This window comes from Lactuca serriola, chromosome 3, assembly GCF_051521515.1.
Source record: "Lactuca serriola cultivar US96UC23 chromosome 3, Lser_US96UC23_V15, whole genome shotgun sequence".
Taxonomy (NCBI): domain Eukaryota; kingdom Viridiplantae; phylum Streptophyta; class Magnoliopsida; order Asterales; family Asteraceae; genus Lactuca; species Lactuca serriola.
Window position 1 is genome coordinate 76630600 of NC_136410.1, and position 13727 is coordinate 76644326.

Genomic DNA, 13727 nt, shown 5'->3' on the forward strand with positions numbered 1-13727 from the left:
TAGAAACTGCCGCCCATATCCTTAACCGAGTCCCTACTAAGAAGGTTGCCAAAACACCTCACGAAATGTGGACAGGGAAAGCTCCCTCGTTGGCACATATCAAGGTTTGGGGTTGCGAGGCTTTCGTAAGACGAGATACTCACGACAAGCTTGAACCTCGAAGTGAGCGATGTATTTTCATCGGCTACCCGCAGACATCCTTTGGATATCTCTTCTATAGACCGAAGGACAATGTTGTCTTCGTTGCAAGGAGAGGAGTTTTTCGAGAGCGAGAACTCATAAGCCAAGGAGACAGTGGGAGGCAAATCGAACTTGAAGAGATTCAAGAGTCGATGGATGAAGGAACCTCTACCGCTGGCATTCAACCCGAGGAGGAAACTCCGGTTGAACCAATTGACGAATCCTTACCTCTTAGACGTTCCGATAGAGTTAGAGTTCATCCCCAGTTTTATGGCTTTCATATTACTACCGAAGGGGACACGTATATTAGTGATGGTACACTAGTAAATCTCGATGAACCTAATAGCTATAAGGAAGCCATGGCAGGCCCGGAGTCTGTAAAGTGGAAAGAGGCAATGGATAGCGAGATCCAATCCATGTATGATAACCAAGTTTGGAATTTGGTTGATTACGTGCCCGGACGTAAGACCGTTGGGTGCAAATGGATCTTCAAGAAGAAGACCGACGTGGATGGGAACATACACACATATAAAGCGCGATTGGTCGCGAAGGGCTTTACTCAAACTCCCGGAGTTGACTATGATGAGACCTTCTCACCAGTTGCGAAGATTAAATCTATTAGAGTGATGCTAGCAATTGCCGTATTTCATGATTATGAGATTTGGCAAATGGATGTCAAGACCGCTTTCCTTAACGGAAAGTTGGCTGAGGATGTTTACATGGCTCAGCCAGAGGGGTTTGTGGATCCGAAGCATCCGGATAGAGTGTGTAAGCTTGAGAAGTCCATTTATGGACTTAAGCAAGCATCTCGCAGATGGAATCTTTGTTTCGATGAGAAAGTCAAAGAGTTTGGATTTGTACGAAGCGAAGACGAATCTTGTGTATATGTCAACGCCAGTGGGAGTATAGTAAGCTTCCTCGTTCTATATGTCGATGACATATTACTCATAGGAAACGACATCCCGACTCTGCAGGAGGTAAAGTCCTGGCTCGGGAAGTGCTTCGCTATGAAGGACCTCGGAGAGGCTTCTTACATTTTGGGAATAAGGATAGTAAGAGAAAGAAGTAAGAGACTAATTGGACTTAGTCAGAATACTTACTTAGAGAAGGTACTAAAACGTTTTAGTATGGAAAACTCAAAGAAGGGAGAACTACCGATACAAAGTAATGCCAAATTGAGTAAGACTCAAAGTCCGAGTACCGAAGCTGAGATAGCAGAAATGAGCCGAGTACCATACGCTTCCGCAGTTGGCTCAATCATGTACGCTATGACTTGTACTCGACCTGATGTAGCCTTCGCTTTGAGCATGGTTAGCAGATATCAAGGGAATCCTGGCAAAGCACATTGGATTGCGGTGAAGAATATCCTTAAGTACCTTCGGAGGACGAAGGAATGGTTCTTAGTCCTCGGAGGAAGTGATGACTTGAAGGTGCGAGGGTATAGTGACGCCAGTTTTCAAACCGACAGGGACAACTACCGTTCGCAGTCGGGCTGGGTCTTTACCCTAAATGGAGGAGCAGTGACATGGAAAAGTTCCAAGCAGGAAACCGTAGCTGATTCAACGTGCGAATCAGAGTACATTGCAGCGAGCGAAGCGTCGAAGGAGGCAATATGGCTAAAGAACTTCATCGGTGATCTTGGAGTCGTACATGCCATAAAGGAGCCCATGGAGATTTTCTGTGATAATGAAGGAGCGGTTGCCTTAACCAAGGAACCGAGGGATCATGGTAGATCAAGACATATCGACAGAAAGTATCACTTTATTAGACATCGTGTAGAAGAAGGACAACTCGTAGTTAAGAGGATATCATCAGAAGATAACCCAGCAGATCCGCTTACGAAGGGACTGAGTAGGGTTAAGCACTTGCAGCATGCTAGGAGTATTGGGCTGAAGGATGATATTAGCATAGATTAGATAGTATTAGAAACGTGTAATAGATAAATGTAATTAACATTTTGATGATTAAATAAAGGAGTTTTATTTATGAGTAATGTTACTATCTTATGTTAATTGTTTAGCTATTGTTTCACTTTGCATGTTTTGACTTCCAGAATAATTGAGGTTATTAGGAATAATCGAATTATTCAAATGGTCCACAATCGTTCATATGTTGGAAGTAGATATGAAAGAAGATTGTCATGAATTGGTGTGTAGAATGTCTAAATGGTGTTAGACATAGCAAAGGATTGCTGCAACGTTCATGAGTGCTTATGAACTAGTTTTGAGCATTGGAATAAACCCGCACTTGCTGGAATGACCTTATGGAATACGATATAAAAGGTGATCGCAAGACGATAATATCATATAGTCTTAAGACCTAGATATATGGTTTATTATTTGTTAATTGATTGTACATTGATAATACGAAAACGCATCAGTAACTTGGTGTTATAAAACGTATTGTTGTGTATAGTTGGTAAATGAATAAGTAAATGCATATAAGTCGAAGTTTATCTGTAACTTTTATCTAAGAAGGTAAAAGCGATATCTCGGCCGCTCGATGATTTGATTTGACTTATGTGCCGGGCCCGGTCAGAACTGAATTGATGTGTTCGATTAAGTTCTATGTCAAATAAATCAGAGATCGAGAAACCTAAATGCTTGACTAACCATTCCATAGGATTGTCAGCATGATATCTAACAGAGGATTGTACGTTCCCTTATCTAAAGGACAAGATTGATTAGATCAGAGTTGACAGCGTCTTTGAGAGCTACGATTGCAAACCGAATTGTACTTGTATAGTTACTAGACTTATCCAAGTGGGAGACTGTTGGAATAGTGTCTAAGGCTGTAACTATATTGGGCAAGTACTTGACCCGGTTGTGCATGGTCCTTTTGGGTTGCCTTCACCATAGCAACTTGATAGGATGATTTATTAAGAGAGAGTAAATATTATTAATATATTATGAGAATAATATAATGAATAATATATTTGTTATTTGATTAATATAAGTCATAGAATTAATTAGAATTAATTTGGTGACTTAAAGAGATTAATTAAATAAAGGGGTATAAACTGTCAATTGTTTGATAGTTAAGCTTTAGACTCTAAATCCATTGGGATATGCTTTGGACGAATTCTAAGAGTATTAGGATAGCCAAAATCGTCCAAAGGCTTATCTATGGAATGGATTTGGATAGCCTTAAGAGAAGATTATCCAATTAGGGTTTAGGTTGTAACCCTTAAGGAGTCTACAAGTATAAATAGACCCTATGGCTGATGGAATTCGACACTTGACCTAAAGTAAGGAACCTCTGGTCGAAATTCCTCCCCTCTCCTCTCTCCCAAATCATCCTCCTTGCTTTGGTGTTTGTAAGCCATTAGAGGAGTGACATTTGTGACTCTAGAAGCTCCAAGACCTCAAGATCAACAAGGAACTCAAAGGTATGATTCTAGATCTGTTTCAATGTTGTTATTTAGCCTAATTAGTAATTAGAAGTCTTGGATTCAAAGCATGTTTATTAGAAAGCCTAGATCCAAGCATTAGGGTTTTGCATGCGCACATAGGAAAGTTCTTATGGCTAAAACCCAACAAAACCTTCATCAATTCCCGAAATGTACAGGCATGGGACATTCTGGACCTCCAAAGGTCCTAATACAGAGTCACAATCGTTTGGGGGACTAGGGTAGCATTCAATCTAATCACAAAAGGGTTCCACAAACCCTAATTCCATAAACACATCAACATAGCAGAGTATACTCGAATTCTTACCTGGATGATGTATTCTCTGTGTCCCCAATCCTCAGAATGTGACTCCCTTGCTGCTCCTTTAGCCAATCCCTTCTCTTCCTTGCACAACAACTCTTCCAAGATCAACAATGGCCCTTAAACTTTGCTCCAGATGCACCCAATCGATTTAGGGTTCTTCTCAGAAGGCTAAACTGAACAATGACGGCCAATGAGTGCCTCTTATACGTCCCAAACCTGAACGGTTAGGGTTTTCGCCAAACAGCGCAGACTCGCCGAGTCCATATCTGGACTCGTCGAGTCCAGTCGCGAACCCGCGACCAGGTCTGCGATCCTACTCGGCGAGTCTAGGCTCCAACTCGCCGAGTCCCCTCTTAAAACACCCCAAAAACATAATTATTACAATACTTGAAATTCCGGGCTGTTACATAAAAGCTATCAAGAACATTTTTTGCTATCTCAAAGGCACAGTTTCATTAGGATTGTGGTATCCTTCGAAAATAGGGTTTTTCATTCAAGCGTTTTCAGATGCAGACTTGGATGTTTGTCAACTTGATCGTAAAAGCACAAGTGGCGGATGTCAACTTTTGTATGTGAAGCTTGTGAGGTGGCAGTCAAAGAAACAAACATGTGTTTCAATTTCTACAGCAGAAGCAGAATATGTTGCTGCTATAGATTGCACTTCTCAAATCATTTGGATTCAAAGTCAACTGCATGATTATGCAATCAACATGTAGAAAATTCTGTTGTATTGTGACTCACAAAGTGTTATTCGCATCTGCAATAACCCTGTGTAACATTCTAAGACTAAACACATTGCACTTCGATATCATTTTATCAAAGATCATATTGAGGATGACAACGTTGAAGTTCATTTTGTAAAGACAACAGATCAGCTTGCTGATATTTTTACTAAACCGTTGGATGAAAAGACTTTTCTAAGAATTTTATCGGGCTTAGGCATGCTTCATGCAAATGTTGTTCCTGGTCTAAATTTGTTATAAAGACAAGAGATTTCAAAATCTCGCTGATTCATTCATAGGTTACTGTTCACCATTCAGCGTTCGACACGTTTCGCTTTCGAAATTCCTCTGAAAGATTCAGCATATGCTTCGTGACTTTACACCAAACGTTGTGTCACTACATTCATACCTTGTATAAGACGTTTAACACTCCGCATGTCTAGTACTTTTTTTTTGTTATTTTCAAAAAGACGTTTTTCCTTCTTAAGTATTTTCATTCAAAAAAAAATCAAAAATATCAAAAAGATTTTCTTATTGTTATTATTTTCATTCAAAAATGAAATTTTTCAAAAAGATTTTCTTCATTTTTGTTGTTTTTATTCAAAAATAAAAAATCCAAAAATATTTTATATTTTCTTTTTGTTTGGTTAACTTGTTTTGTGTAGCTTGTTTTCGAAGTCTCTTAGTGACAATTGCAATGCAGATTTAGGGAAGGTATAAATTCACAACTTTCTCCTAGTTAGGTGTCCCTAGACGTATGCTTCAACATGTTGTCCCAAGCCTCCATAACTCAGTGTGTTTCGAAGCCTTAATAGAACTCTCATTACGAGAAGTCCTTCCCAATCAGGCTATAGTCACATTAGTCATTGAGCTACCTTACTCCTCTCAAAAGGGTTAAGAGTTTCCTGCTTGATCCACTTATAGCAGAGGTACATTTTGATTCTCAAACCAATCTTTTTCACCATAAATTTCTTTCATGATCACACACAATGACACATACCCAAGACATATATCGTCAAAACCAACCAGGTTATAGGTATGTACATAATCTGTGTTTAGGATTTGGATTCATGAGACTATGATGAAGGTGAAACCCATCATTTCGAAACCTATAAGGAATTGACGATGAACTTTTAGCTCAAGCTTTTAACGAAACATTTGTTTTAGTACCATATTTCGATATTCAAAATCATATTCTTTCGTTTTGAGTAGTCTTGATAAAATGCTATTAACCCAAGACATTTTTGTACAACGAGATCTGACACTTCTTTTTCTTGGAATATGATTTTCGTCTGAATATCAATTTGATCCTTCGTTACTTGATGTGTTTCTAAAGCATAATTGTCACTAACTACATTGGTCATACAAATAATTTTATTTACAATTTCTCACACTTATGTTAAGTTGTGATATGTAACAAAATTTGTGCCTACCAACGAAGGCTAGTTTGTATAAGGGTAGTGTTTGTGTCGAAGCTGTAATGTTTTAGTCCTTTATATTTTTTTTTGTACTCTTTAGTTATCCCTATAAAAATGGGATGAGTATTAGAGTTAGAGAAGTTCTTGGAGTCTTCGACTTGTACTCTCTGTGACATCCCCATTTTCACAGCCAGAAAAGACCGATTTTGTTTATGCTTTATAAAAATCAGAGTACTTCTTTTAATAAAAATGTTGCGGAATTTGTTCCCAGAAAAACATGATAAATACGTTATTAAAACATTTTTGAAGAAACGTATTTTATTCATTTTAAAACGTTTGGGATGTCATTGTTAATACAGAAACATAAGCATAAACAGAACTTACATTTATTTACACTAGTGATCTACATCTCTTTAAATCTCTCAGTGTAATGTGACTTCATATCAGCACCTGTGATATAAATAAACTGAGTGGGTCAGGTTGGGAAGCCTGGTGAGTACACAGGGTTTTCAACCCACAATAATATAATTATTATGTTTAAACAATCAAGCAATTAAACCCCATTACCCATCCCCATTATATTCTCTATTCTTAAGGATCTACCCTAAGAATCAGCTTATTCCTCGTTCATTCGTTCCTAGGGATCATCCAAAGGAATCGGCACGAAGTCCATCGTTGCCATGGTTTACACAACGGGCACTAAGCCTGCATAGTCGCTAGGGTTTAGGCACTAAGTCTGCATAGTCGCCAGGGTTTAGGCATCAAGTTTGCATGATCACCAAGGTTTATGCACCAAGTCTGCATGGTCACCAAGGTTTAGAGTACACCGGGTGAACACGCCGTTCACAACACCTATAGGTTGCGAGCCTGCTAGTGTTCCACTGGACTGTCTAGAATAGTCTGTGGTTGTCATCCATACTCTGCTGAATGACGGGGACATCGTTTGGGAAAAAGGCTTCTCACATCGTACACCTCTCACCCATACCTCATGGTCTATATCACCTCTCAACTCATCGTCCAACTCATATTTCATCTATTATATCTACCCATGTTTTACCCCAACATTTTCGTAGATATAAAATACATATATAGTTTAAATCATTTAAAACATGTATAAAATCTTTCACCGAGCATAGACAGCAAGTAAACAGACAATATGCACACATAGCACATAGTAAATACTTCATATCTATGTGTAAGTTGAAGGGGACCATGCACTCACCTGAAAGGTGGTGACTCGGCACTCGGACAGCGCTTCGATACTCTCAAAACAATTTTCCTTTGATAAAACCTAATATCAATACCACTAGGGTTTAGTCTAACGATAACCGCGACAAATTAATAGTCCAGCTATTATTATTATTATATAAGCGTTAAATAACACTCGATATAACTCATAATAATATCCCAAATACTCATTATAAGTTCCTAATAACGTTACTATATTAAAACATAAGCTATACTAAAGATAGGGTAGGCATAGCTCACTTACAGCGGGTTTTCTTGAAAACCGGGCTTCGCTGGAGCAGCGTTCCCGAGCCGAAAGGCTCTTTTCTCGGGACTTCGGGAGCCTCGGGGCTTCCTTCGGGTGCTAGGGGGTTTACCTAGGCTTTAGGGGGGGGGGGTTAGGAGGCTAGAGAGAGAACTTAGAGAGAGAAAGTGAGTTTGAGAGGTGTGAAGAGAAGTGAATGCCCGACACCTCTATTTATAGGGGTGCTGTCTGACCTACTCGTCGAGTAGGAGGACCTACTCGCCGAGTTGGTGCATGTGGCAACCTTCTGGTGGTGCCACGTGTCCAATTTTGGTGGTGCCACGTCACCCCCTATCGCGTATCAGCCTTCAAACTTAGAAAAATCATAACTCTCGCATATGAGTTCCGTTTTCGACGTTCTTTATATCCACGCGTAGGTAAAATCAAGATCTACAACTTTCGTTTAGACTCCGTCGGCTAATTCTCGACCGATCTCAAATTTAACAGTAGGAGGCGTTTAGACTGTTAAATGACCACGAAGAATTCGTAACTCCTTCATACAGACTCCGTTCCCGTCCATCTTTTTACTGTTGAGTTCCTATTAATGATATCTTCAACTCTCATTTAGGTCGCGTAAGCCAAAAACCGCTCGAACTAAAATTTAAGTTTCGGGTCGTGCACTGCTAAGCTGAATCTTAGAAAAATCATAACTTCTTCATACGAAGTCAGATTTGGGCGTTCCTTTTATGGATTTTCTCGGTTTAACATCTTCTAAGACTTTCTTTTAGATCACTAAGGCTAAAAAGTCCTCCATCGTAAATTCACTATTTGCGTCTCCCGGTGTCGTGCCGGTTTTGCCGTAAAACTTCGGCGGGTCATAACTTCTTCGTTATAACTCGGATTTCGGCGTTCTTTATATGTACGGAAACCTTGAGACATATTATACAACTTGGTTAAGACTATTTATTATAAATAATCTTTTGCCGAAAAGTCGTTTTCGACACTTATCGCCTCTAAATTGACTAGCCCGGATCTGCAGACGTTACACTCTCTATTTTTCTTTGTATCTTGTTAATGCGTAATCGAGCCACGCATATTATTTTTACATCGTGTGTTCATAATTCATTTTAAACTCTGATTACGTTTCATATACTCGGTCATTAACGACTACAAGTCTTCTTGATGGCGTTTGAACTTTCATATTGTTTACCAATAAGGTCACCGACATTCCAATAATGAGTGGAAAAATATTTCATCATCGGATGAAGATGAAGATGAAAAATTATTCATCATTTAATTGTGTTTGTGTAGAATGTATAGAAATATTTTGTAAAGAATGTGTGATAGTTATAGTGTGTAATGTGTATAAAACAAGTTAGTATATATATGTAAAAATGGTAATTTAAAAAAATGTTTGAAATGCTCAAACGGTCAAATGATCATTACATTATTCTCTCTTTTGTTACATTATTCACGCCTAGGTTTGGATGGCAATTCGCCCTTACGAAAGGTCATAAGGACCATACCTCATAGCCTAACCTAGTTCAAGTTCTCAGTATTACCCATGATCCATATATTTATTAGCTAAATGTGTGATTTTAGTCTAAATGTAAGATCCTTTGTGAGCTTTTTGTGTATGATTTGTCGCCCGAACAAATTCTTTGAAGATGTCGTAAAGTTGAATAAATGTTTAAGGCAATATGTCTTCCTTTACCTAAAAATTCATATAACATCGTTGCTTCCACCTTTAGTCTTTTCTCCTTTGACATGACTCGTACACATTCAAGACACATGGTATGATAAAATGTATGGCGACATGATAGGTTCACAAAGAATTTTAATATTCTAAACCCAAATCCAAACTTGGAATTTATCCTCAAATTTAGGTTTGCATGTATCTCATAGGGTAATGGTGACCCTCATGTAAAAATAACTACAAGAATCACCATTCCTTGAAAACCCAACTAGGAATTTGTCCGTAAAACTAGATTAAACTTCATCTAAAAGCAAGACTCGGTCTTATGAATTCCAGTTACAGTAAATAATCTCAATGAGTTCACAATGACTAAAAGACTCTTTCATCATCAAAAAGGTATTATAAATATCCGAACATCTTAAACGAGTTCACAATGACTAAAAGACTCTTTCATCACCAAAAATGAATCGCAAGTATCCAAACATCTTATACAAATTCCAAAATATTACACTAAACTATAATTTAACTGGAGACCAAACATCTTATACAAATTCTAAAATATAACATTGAACTGTAATTTAACGGGAAACTTTTAGTTTCTTTCTAATTACCTCCAAAACCGATTCTTCATTGTTCAAGTTAAGCTATTAAGAAGTCACTTTGATACAATAATAAAATAAAAAGTTGTGATTAAAACTAGGGATATCTGCAAAAAAAGTCCTTATATTTTGACTTTATTGACAAAAAAATCACACGTGATTATTTTTTGCAATTTAGCCATTAAAATGGATAAACACTTTCAAAACAATCATTGTAACCGGTTAGTGCTGGTCTTAATTGTTAAATTGTAAAAACAAAAAAAATCATGGATGTCTTTTACGTTAATAAGGTTAAAGTTTAAGGATATATATATATATATATATATATATATATATATATACTAGTTTATAACCCGTGAGAACCACGGTTACAAATTTAATTAAACTTTAATAGTAAAAAACTCAGAATTATTAATCACTTAAATAAATTATTAATTAAGAGATTTTTTTAGTTATATAAAATTATAATCATTGATTTAAATAAATATGTAAAATTATATTACTTTATAATTTGTATTAATTTTATTTTAATTTTATTCTAATGTTATTAATTTAATGTAATTAGAGTGAGAAATTTAAAATTTAAAATTTAAAATTTAAACTTATATAATCAATAAGTTGATAATTGGCATGCATTAATTAGGAGATATAATAGGGTGACATATGGCAAAAAAAAATATGCATTAATTATGAGGCCTAATATGTTGACACATATCAAAAGGAGAATAACACTATTCTTTTATTAGATAGGGATATATATATATATATATATATATATATATATATATATATATAATTTATTTGAGGAAAACTTATATTTATTTATTAAAAAACTCAAAATAAAGATATTTTTTTTAATAAAAAACACAATAATGATAATGTATATATTCTATATAACTTAAGAGAGATTTGTTGATTTTTCGCAATAAGTGTATTTCTATGCCAAATGTTACCTCATTGTTGAATTTTTAGATCTTGGGTGTAAAATGTTTACCATAAAACTACAACTTACCAAATATAATTTCACATTCGAACAACACCTCAAAAAATAATGCATATCAAAGGTTGTTATTACCACCATCCTTTGCCACCAATAACACCATCTTCACCACAAAACATCGATGACCCCCATCAGCACCATCTCCGACTCACCTTCTGCATTCTTCATCTCCGACCCACCATCATTACCATTGTTCACCTACTGTTTTTTCTCGTCACAACATTCTAAAAAGCCCAAAACGACAAAAGTTACCTAAATATGAGCCATTAATAAACACAATTTTGGACTTAGGACATTACCACACATTTCATGTAAATATGAGGGCTTTTACGGCAACAACGCTAATATAAGAGCTACAATAGTTATAAAAACACATGGTAAATACAAATAATATGATTGTTGTTGATTTGTCGTAAGAATTGCGTTTCTAAGCCATATATATATATATATATATATATATATATATATATATATATATATATATATATATATATATATATATATATATATAATGAGAAAATTATTTTATGTTTTTAATAACTAAATATAAGATTTATTCGAATAAGTTTAGTATATATAAAAAAATCATTAGAAAAGTCCTTAACCTTTGACATTATTAACGAAAAAGTAATCCATGATTTTTTTATTATTTATTTATTATTGTTATTATTATTATTATTTTGCAATTTAACCCTTAAAACTGATACTAAATCGATTTCAAGGGTTAAATTGTAAAAAAATAACCAAGAATGAATTTTTTGTCAATAGAGCCAAAATATAAAGATTTTTTTTATATATTTCATTTAAACTAATAAGTAATATATTACATATAAACCATATATTGATGAATTTACAATCGTCAACTATTCCATTTGACATATTTACATGTCCAATATCACCATGTCATAAATAATTCACCAATTCATCATGGTAGACTACTTCTCAAACCATTTTGCTATAGTTACATAAAACTTATAAGTTTCCATAACGCCATCACATTGGTTTCTTACGTTATGATCACGAGTTTTTCAAAGTCATGGAGCAGTTCATACATAGCTTTTGTTCAAGTTTTTTTGACTTCATTTCTGATTGATCAACATTAATACATTATAGTCTTTTTAGACCACACTTTATAACTTTAATCTTGTACCACGTATATAATATGGTTGCTACCCACCAACCCATGACGACCAAGGAATGTATGCCATCTCTAACCTTGTTGTGGACTCATCTCCGTAGCTTGCTACAATTTGGTTCCGCTTGTTTCTTTAGTTTGTTTTTTCAAGGGAATTTCGCTAACAAGGGTTTTCGTGCCAACTTTTGTTCACCGACTAATCCTTTTCTGCAAACATAAGGATATGCCTCATGTTGGAGTCAGTGCAGATGAACTGAGTAATGTCAGGATTTGACTACTAGTCAATAAATTATCACTATATCTTCCGTATATTTTACCAAATCACTATAACCCAAAGGTTAGTTTCTTTCACACTCGCATCAATCTGAGTGTGGGTTTGGATTTTGTTATGATTAGTTTACATTTAATTGTTAGATTTTGGTTGAAAGTATTATATTTAGAGTTTATTGAGAAGGGAGAAGAAAAATATCATAGAGACAATGACAAACCTGTCACAAACATACTTTTTGCAATTTTATAAGAAAAAACCAATAATAATAATAGTAACAATAATAAGAATAATAAAATAAGGGAACATTTTTACAGATTACTCAATTGAATAATATAGTTATGAGACAAATAAACTATGGGAAAAATGGTCTTTTAGCGGCGAAACAAAAGAGTGATTAGTGGTAAATTAGGCAACATGTGGTGGTCATGTGGGACCTATTAAAGCATTAAAAAGAGGAAAGCACTAAGATCCGGGAAGGCCCACATGTAAAACGAACCCGATATAAATGTTGCACCTAAATGTTGTTTTTCTGTATCATGGTAGTATGATCTATGTATATTTAGTCTTTAAAATTGCGAACTTTAATGTAAAAGTTTTTTATTTAGATCATGAAAATTTCTCATTTTTAATGTACTCATTGGAAAAGAATTATTAAACTTGGGTAATTTATCAAAGAAACATTGAGGACAAGGTGCCTAACTCCTTTTTTCTTTAAAGCAAGTTTCCATCCTTACTATGCTTTCGTTTTCCATGTTTGTTATTTGTTCATTTGTTATCTTGCAAGAGAAGAAATGTTACAACTAATGTTATTTTATATTTTATTAAATTTAGGGTTAACATTGTTTTAAAAAAAAATAGAAACAAACTATTTCGATGGCTTTTGTTGACCAAGTTGTCAACAAACTGATTCCATTAAATATAAACATTTTTTTTGTTTTTTTACCTGTTACTAAAAACTCTTAACTAGTTCTAACTTCTATAACTTTAAACAAATTTGGCTCGATAAGAATCAATCTCGGTTTTACTTGTTAACATCCCTGCATGAGTGTATGTGTTGAACATTAATCTACAATCGATTATATAATTATGTATTTTAAAAATATTATACACAATAATAGAAAGTTAACACGGAAATAAAAATACACTCCGGAAATAAAAACACATTATTATATTATGTTTTACCATGTTTAAAAGACAAGAAGTCGGTCTCATAATATAAACAAAACTTACATCACCGAAACAACTAAAATCCCACTTTCGTATTTTCTATATATTTTTTTAGGTTTCTTTTCGGCTTTTTTGACCAAGTTTTACTATGGATTAGACGCATTTTCTTCTGTTTCAAAAAGTAATATTTGTTTATAAATGGTCATTAAAAATCGGGGATAGTTGTTTAATTTTATGATTTATTATAATATACTTTGAATTTAATTTTATTATTTTATTTAATAAAATATATATTTTTATGTATTGAACTATTGATTATTGATCATAAAGATCGCTATTTTTTATTACGCATTTA